The sequence below is a fragment of the Haemaphysalis longicornis genome, unplaced genomic scaffold, assembly GCF_048455015.1.
Source record: "Haemaphysalis longicornis isolate Haplotype H1 unplaced genomic scaffold, Haemaphysalis longicornis Haplotype H1 scaffold_3, whole genome shotgun sequence".
In the NCBI taxonomy this organism is placed as follows: Eukaryota; Metazoa; Arthropoda; class Arachnida; order Ixodida; family Ixodidae; genus Haemaphysalis; species Haemaphysalis longicornis.
The window spans coordinates 172,840,116-172,850,521 of record NW_027526335.1 but is presented as its reverse complement, the minus strand read 5'-3'; the positions used below and the strand labels follow the sequence as shown (position 1 = coordinate 172,850,521).

At 42.7% G+C, this 10,406-nt stretch overlaps 1 long non-coding RNA gene across 1 annotated transcript; it reads left to right on the top strand.

Annotated features, from left to right (window-relative positions):
• Positions 1 to 341: 341 nt before the first annotated feature.
• LOC144175798 (uncharacterized) lies at positions 342 to 2,916 on the top strand. Its single transcript, XR_013323692.1, has 2 exons — positions 342 to 614; positions 2,493 to 2,916. It is a non-coding gene; the product is annotated as an uncharacterized LOC144175798 (long non-coding RNA).
• Positions 2,917 to 10,406: the final 7,490 nt, after the last annotated feature.

Here is a 10,406-nt window from a genome sequence, read left to right as displayed (position 1 = left end):
CACGCTTAAGCACTTACTACTGTTCAGAGGTAACCACCACTAATTCTTTAAAATATCTGTGTTCATCAACAAACAACCGGCAGGGCAACAATGACAATTAGCCGGTCACTGAATGCGTATAAGCTTACACAGAAGAGGTTCTTGCCGTCTATACCAGATAAAGTACAGTATCAATCCCTTGCTTCTCTTCAATTTTTCTGCTGATTACAGCAAGACGTCACGGCACTAAAAAAGCGTCATAAATACAGCAGCGCAGTCGTGCCATTTCTGTGTGCTTTTGATGTCGTCAACGTGCAGTTTCGGTGAGTTCGTGCAATGCAGGCGGTTCCGTGAGAGCCGGACGTCGTAAAATGCGGCACAGGGCAACTCCTGTTCCCACGAAATGATAAACATCGCTTGTGGGGAACTTCTATAACACTACATTTCTGGCATGAATCGTATACAGCTTCTTGTTATCGCCAGCGTTGGCAGACAGTGACACGACTCAGCCAACACCGCTATCCGTGTATTTATTGCACCCTTATCTTTGAGAAGAGAAAGAAGGGCAGCGCGACTATATAAAGGGGGAACCAGCACGTTCGAAGCAGTCACCAATCGGCACTACATCCAAAAAGGTGAGTCACGTATTCTAGTTATCCAAAACTAGTATTTTGAGCAGGTCAAATTTCTAAGATTTGATTATCAGATAGCAGAACACTAAAATACCATATCTGGAACTGCCGGTATAGTTAGAGCTAAATTTAGCCTCAAACTGACAGGTGCACGTCATTTTTGTTTGTGATGAATTCAAATTCGCATATTAGCTAATTTGCTTTACGTAACACGCACGCGGATTTCATCGAAATAATTGGTTGCGTGACTGCATGAGTGGGAATATTCTCGACTTTTTAAGTTGTAGATCCCAGCAACACAGTTATAACTGAATGAGTGAACATCTGGTGAATCCGTAGGGCGTCGCTGTCGTAAAACCGGAGTATGACGCAAATATGGACTGCTGAAAAACGAAATTAGGGCGCAAGGAAAACAACGGGACGTGTCTTTCTACAGTTATCTGTTTGTGCTCCTTGAGGCTTAGAGCGTCACCCTAACAAAAGGCATTACGAGGTGGAACTAAACACCGCAAAAAATAGTGGAAACGCGTCGCAACGACGGTTGCATGTGTTTCGTAAAAGCCAGTGTCCCGTTTGTAAAAACAACTCAGCAAGGTGTCGCTCGCATTTTTACGACACCCTAGTGCACAGGTAGCTGCTTTCCAATCAATGCGGCAGGTAATCCATCGTCAGCGATTCGGCACAATGCGCAGTAACCCGTGCATTCCCCCGGTTTCTTGCAGTCCGCATGTTGAGTCGCAACCGCCTCAGTGTATAGGCTCACTAATAGCTCTAGCTGTGTTTTCAATTGCTTGCTTCGACAGCTGCAATGGGGAACACGTTTTGCGTTCGTTTTCGCCATGTAATTCAAGTATTTCTTACATAAATACCCACCTTCAGTGTGCTTGGGAGATGCCCCGTACACTGCTTGTACTCCGCCAACACTGTAGTCGTTCCCTTAGGACTCAACGATTGCTGCCCTATAATGTGATCATGTGAGCGTTGTTAACATCCCCACACACGGCTTTGGGCTCCTCACGGGGTACTTCTTTAGCAGTGGAGTACGGGTGATTGCAGACTGCGTTACGAGGTCGTATTGCGGGTGTAAATGTTTTACACGCTAGTTCATAAACGAGAGATAACGGTTGTAACATCCTGCCTCTGTCAGAAAGCAAACGGTTTGTTTTTTGTTATTTCGGTTTCCTCTAGCAGTAACCCTCGAGGCCTGGTTTTAAACGCAGGGATTCAAACTTTTTACGGGTGTTCCTGCATAGCGGCCACAGTCAGCATAGCACACAAATAACCTAAGCCAGCCATAAAAAAAACCTTCTAATAAAACTAAAGCCATACTAGTCATAAGAACAAAACCAACCTTGCAATCAAGTATTTATCAGTCAATCGATTGCATTCCGGTAACCACCAAACTTGACGGCAGTGCAGGGGTAATAGATGCGGTTTCTCGCACGTTGATTACAAACCTGGAAAGGACTACATCGAAAGCTGCTCCAGTGGAAGGAGGAATTGTGAGTTAGCTGTTGGGAGAAATGGTGGAAAGAGTACCATTAAAACTAGACATGTGCTACGTGCACTGTTTTTGCATTTTACCTGCATTATGAGTCATGGTCAAGTAATATAGAAATAAATTCTAGCGCTGTTGGTGGACTGGTGGCTTCATATAAAAAGTTTCTTATAGCTCTAACCGATCAACAATACGCTTGTCTGTTCAGGCCGGACTTCTATTGGCAGTTCGAAAGCTTCTCAGGGGAATGTGCTGAAGGGTTTCACAAAACTGTTTCGAACTGGCCTAATTGCAAAATTAAATTAAGTACTAGAATGAAGCTTTGTTTGAGTCCGAATGTAGCGAGGTGCAAAGAACTCACAAAACTTTTTATTTATCTCCAGGCACAATGATCAACAGCAGAACTATCATCATTGCCGTTGTGATCTTCGCAATGGTCTTCGCAATGGCCAGCGCTCAGTTCGGTCCTTTTATGGGACCCCGTTACGCCGTCGGTGGACCTGTCATGGGTCCGGGCTACGTAGCTCCTGCTCCTCAACCAATCTACAAGGGCCCGTTTGGGGGCATGGCGCCAATGGGAATGGGCCCATACGCCGGCCCATACGGTGCAGGTGGAGTGTACGGCCGATAAATATGAAGAACGCACGGCCGACATCTTTGTGGACCGTACCCCGGTGACGGGGAACTTCTGTCTTGGAGAAGATGAAATGCAAGAGAAGATACGCCATCTGAATTTGTGACAAAAATGACCCTTTCTAGAGTGATGACCTGCAGAGTAAAGAAATAAATAGCACCTACAACACCGTCTGTTTATTGTCTGTTACAAATAACTTGTTTGTTTGACTGATCGATCGTTTGATTAAATATCTGGTTGATTGATCGATCGATTGATTGATTGGTTGATTGATTGATTGAACTTGATTTGTCAGGAACTCGTATGCTATTGGGGAGAAAGATAATAGGAATCTGATAGTGGGGTGACACGTCCTGAATCCCGCAGCCAAGTGCGTGTCGGGGGTTTGGGACTGGACTTAGATTTCATGTTAAAGAGTTCCTGCAATATGGCGGCCAATTACCCCGCAAAAGAATGGTTTGCTACGGACTACACCTGGGTGGGCGATTAGGCTACTAGTTTTATGCTCTCATAAAGTAAATCAACCCTTCGCGAACGCTCTGCAGGCTCACATAAAACGGTAGAGGTCACACTGTGCTTGTGCGCTGTACAGGACGCACTTGTGTGACGATGTAAGGGTCGTTAAATGCGTTTATGTCGTACGTCTCCTTGTCAGGGGCGGCTATGCGTGACCAGGCAAAACATACTTCTCCCCTGCAAGTGTTAACGCGTAGAACCAAGTACGCACCCCTTCTAAAAAATAATGCTTAATGTTATCAGTCCGGTTGCACGTTATTAGACCATGCGCTATCTAACCTATCACCCCAACATTTCCCAGCCGTTCTTGGCACAGATATCACCAATCATTTTCCTATTCTGGTCATTTTTACGTACGGCACTTTCAATCTACACCCGTATTTGACTCGGTAAAATTTAGAACAGCTATCAGTACTACTGACTGACTAGTGTACCATTAACTCTATGGATGATGCAGAAGTAGCACTGCAGCACTTTTCTTCCGCATATTTAAGAGGTGTGTCATCAGCACTACTACTCTAAAATGTAAAAAAAGATTCAGCTACCCGAACAATCCTTGGATTACTAATGGACTTTTAGAAAGCATGCGAAAGAAAGATAACCTATACAAGAAAATCAAAAGGCAGCCCTTCAATTCCAATTTAGCTAAGCGGTACAAAAAATACTGATCGCTTCTAAACATTCGTTTAAACAGGCAAAAAAACGTTTTTATGAGAATGAATTTGCTAAACCCAAAAATAACCCCAAACACAATAGAATCTGTTTAATACCTTTCTTAACACGACTACACCTAATGCCTGAATAAGATAAATCGCCTACAATGGAACAAACCTAAATAAACCTACTGACATTGGCCGTAAAGTTTTTTGCGAATATTATTCATGTGCCTACTACACACTAAACTTTTTTACACCCTTTTTGGCCGAAAAGGGTGTAAAAACCTTGTCCCATGGCTAACACCTTTAAAAGGTGTTTTCGCAAAAAAAGGGTGTACGGACGAAAAAAGGGTGTAAGAACAAAAAAAAGGTGTTGAGGATGCTCAACACCCTTAAAGGGTGGTGAGGACGCTCAACACCCTTAAAGGGTGGTGAGGACGCTCAACACCCTAAATAAAGGGTGTTGAGCATCCTCACACCGTTATTTAAAGGTGATGGCATGTGCAGTACCATGGTGTTGCGCATGTCATCACCATAGCCTTGGAGGCTTGCGACCTATCACCAAGGTGTCCTAATGCAATTCATGGCGACAGGTGTATGTCTGGAGGCTCTGTAAGTAAATGAAATGCAACAATTTATGACTAATGCCACAATTTTAAGTTATATATACAGTGATCCCTCGTGGCATCAAACTCGGATATCTTGAAATATCGGTTAACTTGACATGACACACAAAAAAAAACGTAGTAGTCTGAACCAAAAAAGAAGAAATAATAGAACTTCACAATTTCATGCACGTGACGATCACAACATTGGTGCACTAGAGGGACCACTGAAAACCGTTATCAGTGTGCTCACTACACATTAGCATTCAAGTGATACAACTAGACAGAACTGGACCCCCACTACAATTGCAATCATGTTTTCTGGTGGTAGCTTCCAAAAACAATATCCCATGTGATGTGCACCCGTAGAGAACTTGTATTGGTATTTGTCGTCACAACTTTTTTAAAGGAGCCATGAAGAGAAAATGCAAGTTGGCTTGATTCGAAAGATTTCGTGTTTTATAGTGCCCCCAGCGCTTGTCCGGATACAAACGGTGCTTTATTCACTGAGAAATTAAACAATTTAGGTTAAAATTTTGATTTTCCCGCTCAATCGTGCGTTTTCGTGGTCCCAAGTGACATCACTGGAACCGACCGCTCTGCAGCCTAGAGTACCTTCATTCACGCATCCGCCGTACAGGGTAGAGACACGTATACGCTGGCGCCGCCATTTTCGGTTGCTCGCTCGCCGCCGAAGCAAGTCATTGTGTCAAAACCGCGCTAAAATTATCGCCGCAACGCGGTGTACTGAAGAAGTTTGAATCATATTGTCTGTTTCGCGTTGCTAGGTCTCGTGGGAAACGAAAAGAATAACGCGTTGAGCCCGTTGGCCCAATTGCGGCGGCACGGGACCGTTCAAAGGTTGTCTCCACCCTGTACAGCGGTGTTGGTTTGTTCCCGCGTTTCTTTACGTTCCGTAACCTAGATGGCGCCACCATACCGTGGCAAGCGTTTGGTTTGTTTTTGCCCGAATTTAAACCTGGCTTGTTTTTGTTCTGGGAGAAAATATTCGTTCCCTGAAACAGTGCTCGCTCGACAAATGGGGTCACGTAAGACACCGTTGCTTGCGTCAATCGGCCAGTGTCGTCTGAGACAACCCCAAGCCCCGTAGTGCTGTGCAGCTAAACGAAGCATGCTGTGCGCAGTACGAACAGCAGAACGCATCAGTACTTCTATGTTTACATGTGCTTTCGTAACTTCCACTGTTTGTCCCATCATTCTTATTGCTTTGTAAAGAATGTGCCCTAAATTTAAGCGCAAGTCGCTCGTTCGTCTAGTTTGTAAGTTCTACCTAATTTGCGTCTGCTTCTGCCAGCCTCCGCCAATCGCAGAGCTTAGCTCATGTGACGACATAGGTTCTGTTGCGGGAAATGAGCTGGTGGGTCGCATGACCGTTCCCGTTTTTCCTAATTATGTAGCTTATTTGAGCGAAGTTTACGTTAAAAGTGGTGTCAGTATGATTCTAACGAGACAATCTTTTGAATGAACCAAACTTGTGTTTTCTCTTGATGGCTCCTTTAAAAGGCAGACAATCACATTTATAAGTTCTATTGACCATAAATTGCAAAATTTCTTTTGTGTCAAAAATATTGAGACTCAAGCCAAATGAAACCACGTTTCCCGAACAAACTTTTACAATCGACAGTAAATGTTGCAACACAAAAAAAGAAACAAGAATGTTTGCAAAATTCTGTGCATGAATCCTGAGACTAAAACTAATTCACAACTATAAACTATGATTGAGGTGTCTATTAATAAACATTTTGGCAACTTCCCTTAAAACTTTACAGCCAAGCACATACCAAATATTAAGATACAAGCAATTATGAACTTCCTTCCCTCCGAATGCAATGAGGTGGACACAGCAGTCTGAACTATAAAGAACATTTATCTTTGACCCATCCTATAGCCGGTATTCATTGAAAAGTTTAGCTGTCAATTTCTTCGTTTGGCAACACTGAAATAGCCACGAGCATGGCTGATCGCGCGGCTCGTGCCACTGTGGCCGCACGCTGAAGAAAAATATAACACCGACGAGCGTCGCCTGCTCCGTTTCAACCGATTCTCAACAGTGGTGTCATCAAAGTTGTTATTAAAAGCACTCGCGTTGGAGTCAAGGCATTAATTTGCGTTCGGCGGGCTAGAGCTTGGAATGTCCAAACCATATCATGCGCTTAGCACGGACAAGTACCGCCAGAATCCAAGCACACCCTTTAGGGTGCTTGGATTCTTTCGCCGCAGGAGCACCCTTTTCTGCCCAAAATATCATAGGTAGGAGCTTTTCCTGCAAAAGCACCCACCTAAAGGGGTACACAAAGGGTGCATCATCCTCGGTTCACAAATGGCGCTGCAGGTGTGCAGCCACATATGGCACAGTATGACACACAATTACGGTATGAAACATTCGTGCTTTCCAAGCTCCGTTCTATGAGACATTCCATTAAAGCTCAATGTCAGCTGATAATTTACTTGAACTTTTTGACCCACCGATTTTTGAAACATCCATTTATAAAGTCTAATATTACAGCCAAATCGCAGTACAGAAGTTGTATCATTAGAGGATGTTGATTATTCGAAACGGTGTTAAAAATTCAATTTTATGTTCATTTTGCTAAACTGCAGCGCACATTCTTCGAGCTTCACTGCACAGCATAAACGTGTTATGCAGTGAAAGCAAGTAGGCGTGCAACAGATCAACTGCACAAAAGTTCTTCGAACCTGAAAACCCTTGGCTTCTCAGCATTTCATCAAACTTCCAATCACGGTAGCTACTCGCAATGTTTAGTGCCTTATTCTTGAGCTGAGCAGAAAAGCTCAATATTAAGGCAGACCAAATACAATATGTATACTTCCCTACGTACTGTGGCTTTATTCTACCCATAAAAGTTGGCTCGCCACTGCCACTTATTTTATTTTACATTGTTCTTTTTGCTTCATGAAAAATGACCCCACATAGCAATACCAAGAACTGTAAACATCACAGAACAATGCATATGAGTTCCCTGGTTGAAATGTGATGACATTGTTGTTATAGCAGTATTTTATCATGAGTCTAGCTTGTGCATGGTGCCTTGCATTATGTCCCTGTTGGTGGATGTGGGGTCATTTTTCGATGTTGCAAATGAAAAGCCAACAGCCAGTGCCCATTAGTTTCGTCTAGTATTACGAGGTGCGTCATGGGAACCATCAAACCCGTCTATAGCCCTTTTTAGAGTTGACTAGAAATAAAATCAGCAATATTATCGATAAAACGTTTAGCATCTTTTTTATTAGCAGCTTTAGTGTTGCTACTTTCCATATTTAGGTTTTTTCTGCTTTTCTTAATGACATTTTTGTTTCGCTGAGAAGGTGCATAACCAATGAAAGCTTTTCTGTAAACCTTTGGTAGCTATGCAATTGTTAGAAAATATTTTACTAAATAAGGCAGCTTAAACTTAGAATACTTGCATTTAGAAACATTAAAATCAATTTAAATTGATCATACATTTCTGGCTGTTTTTACACAAAGCTGCACATGGGATATTAAGTGCACCGCGAGGAGGGCTCTGGATTGGCTTTGGCAACTTTGGGATATTTATTGTGGACTTAAATCTCCACACATGGGCATTTTCACTTTCTGCCTCCACCAGGAAAATGGCCACCAATTTAGAGAGCTATTCTTACTAGTATTTGATGTACATTTTAGAATAATCTCAAGTATTATAGCCACAAAATTATTCTCTACAACAGCACCCAGCGGGTGCTGTTATAGAGAGATTGTGCACTACACCAGACAATGTACTACACTGTCGAGAGCTTTGACATCTACAAAGCAAGCTAATACTGGTAAAATGTTTCATACCATAATTACTGCGTGTTCAAAGCTCACGTGTGAAGTACAGATACTGGTGCTTCAGCAAGAACCGAGGATGAGCACCCTTCCTGGTTCTGAAAAAAAATAAACATGGAAAAATGCTTTAAGCAGGATTAAGAAACAGGGTTGAAAGAAAGTGAGCAAGCAATTCTTTCAAAATATGCAAAGCAATGCAAACAAATATTTATTTCAACTTCATGTCTACAAAAGACAATCTCATTAAGGCTGGTAATGGGGTCTTGGGTAAAAAAAGAGCAGAGAGCACTTATATAAATGCTACAGGGAACCTTCAAGCCAAAAATTGCTTGAGCACTTAAACTAATCACTGTTCAACAAATTCATGAAAATTGAATGGATGAAAAACCAGCGGTAAACACAGGACACAGTTAAAAGAGAACAACGGGACAAGCTTATCCTGTCGTTCTCTTCCGTACCCTGTGTTTTCCGCTGGTTTTTCATCCATTCAAACATGTACCAACTAGCACAGTCCGATGCCTTGGTATCATAAAAAGACGAATTGTCACTCCTTACAGACAGTTGAAAAAAAAGAAAGTATAAAGCAGGTGACAAAATTAAAATGACAGCAGATTGGTTAACTTTTAATTTTAAGTGATAATATAAAAAATAATGGCATGAATGAAAGTGAGCAGCAACCACAGGACCATGATGCTAGGCCAACATTCCACTTTGAAGCAAAATATCCGCTTTCAACGCTACATAGGCCAAACATGCAATGCGGCAACCCTTTAGGCCCACAAAACCTTCCATAATCTTTAAAAAAGCTACAATTTAGTTGAGAAAAACTGACCACAACAAATTGGAATTGACAACTAGATACAGTTGTCACACCCAAGCAAGCCGGCGAAAGATGAACAGATATCTAGCTGTCCTACCCCCTATTTGTGCCCTAGCCTCTGATCCGCTGCAGCAAACAAAAAAATTGTTTATATGTAGAACTATTGCTCTTGATCAAACATAGACAGTTCTAATGAAGGAGCCAAGTAGGTTCTGAAACGTTGGGAACGCTTCGGATAAAGTCCTTGGTTAGAGTATTATATTTGTTTCCATCAAACACACAAAAAAAATGCATGGTAAAGCGCTAACATTAACTTTGTCTACTGCGGTTCCTTCATGGTGACATCACTACAGGAACCAAAAATACAATACAGTGCATTAAAGGGGCCATTCGGACAACATAGAAGTTCGCTTCGTTCGAAATATTTCCTGTTTTATAGTGCCCCACCGCTTCATTCACTGAGAAATTAATTTAGGTTAAAAGTCTGATTCTCCCACCATATCGTGTGTTTTTGGGATGTCAGCAATGAAGCCATAAGTGCATGTAATCAAACAAACTACTGCGTCACTCGGGTCTGCAGCCTTGCTAGCCATCAGTCCTCCCAGGTGGAGCTACCATACTCATCCACAAACCGTTGTTTGCCATTGCTTTGTTTTTGACCGCGTCTGCACCTGGCTTGTTTTCGTTACTGTAGAAAGTAATGGTTTTGTGAAACATGAGGTATCCTCGACAAACAGGGTCACGTAAGACAACATCGCCTATGCCAATCGGCACGGGCCGTGCAAGCCAACTCCAAAGCGGCGGAGTGCTGTGCAGCTAAAACAAGCATAGTGCACGCCGTACCAACAGCAGTGCGCATCGGTACTTGTATGTGTACGCGTATTTTCGTAACTTTCATTGTTTACTGCCCCATTTTTACTACTGTAAAATGAATATGCATTACATTTAAGCGCAAATAGCTCGTTCGGCATGCTTATAAGGCCTGCCCAATTTGCGTTTGCTTTTGCCGGCCTCAGCCAATCGCACAGCTGGGGACATATGACATCATAGGTACTGCTGTGGGAAATGAGCTAGTGGGTCGCATGGCCATTCCCTTTTTCCTAATTATATAGCTTATTCGAGTGAAGTGCGCGTTAAAAATGGTGTCAGTATGATTCTAACGAGGCAATCTGTCGAATGAACCGAACTTGTGGGTTGTCTGCATGGCCGCTCTAAGCAAAGGCAAGGCAGCCAATTT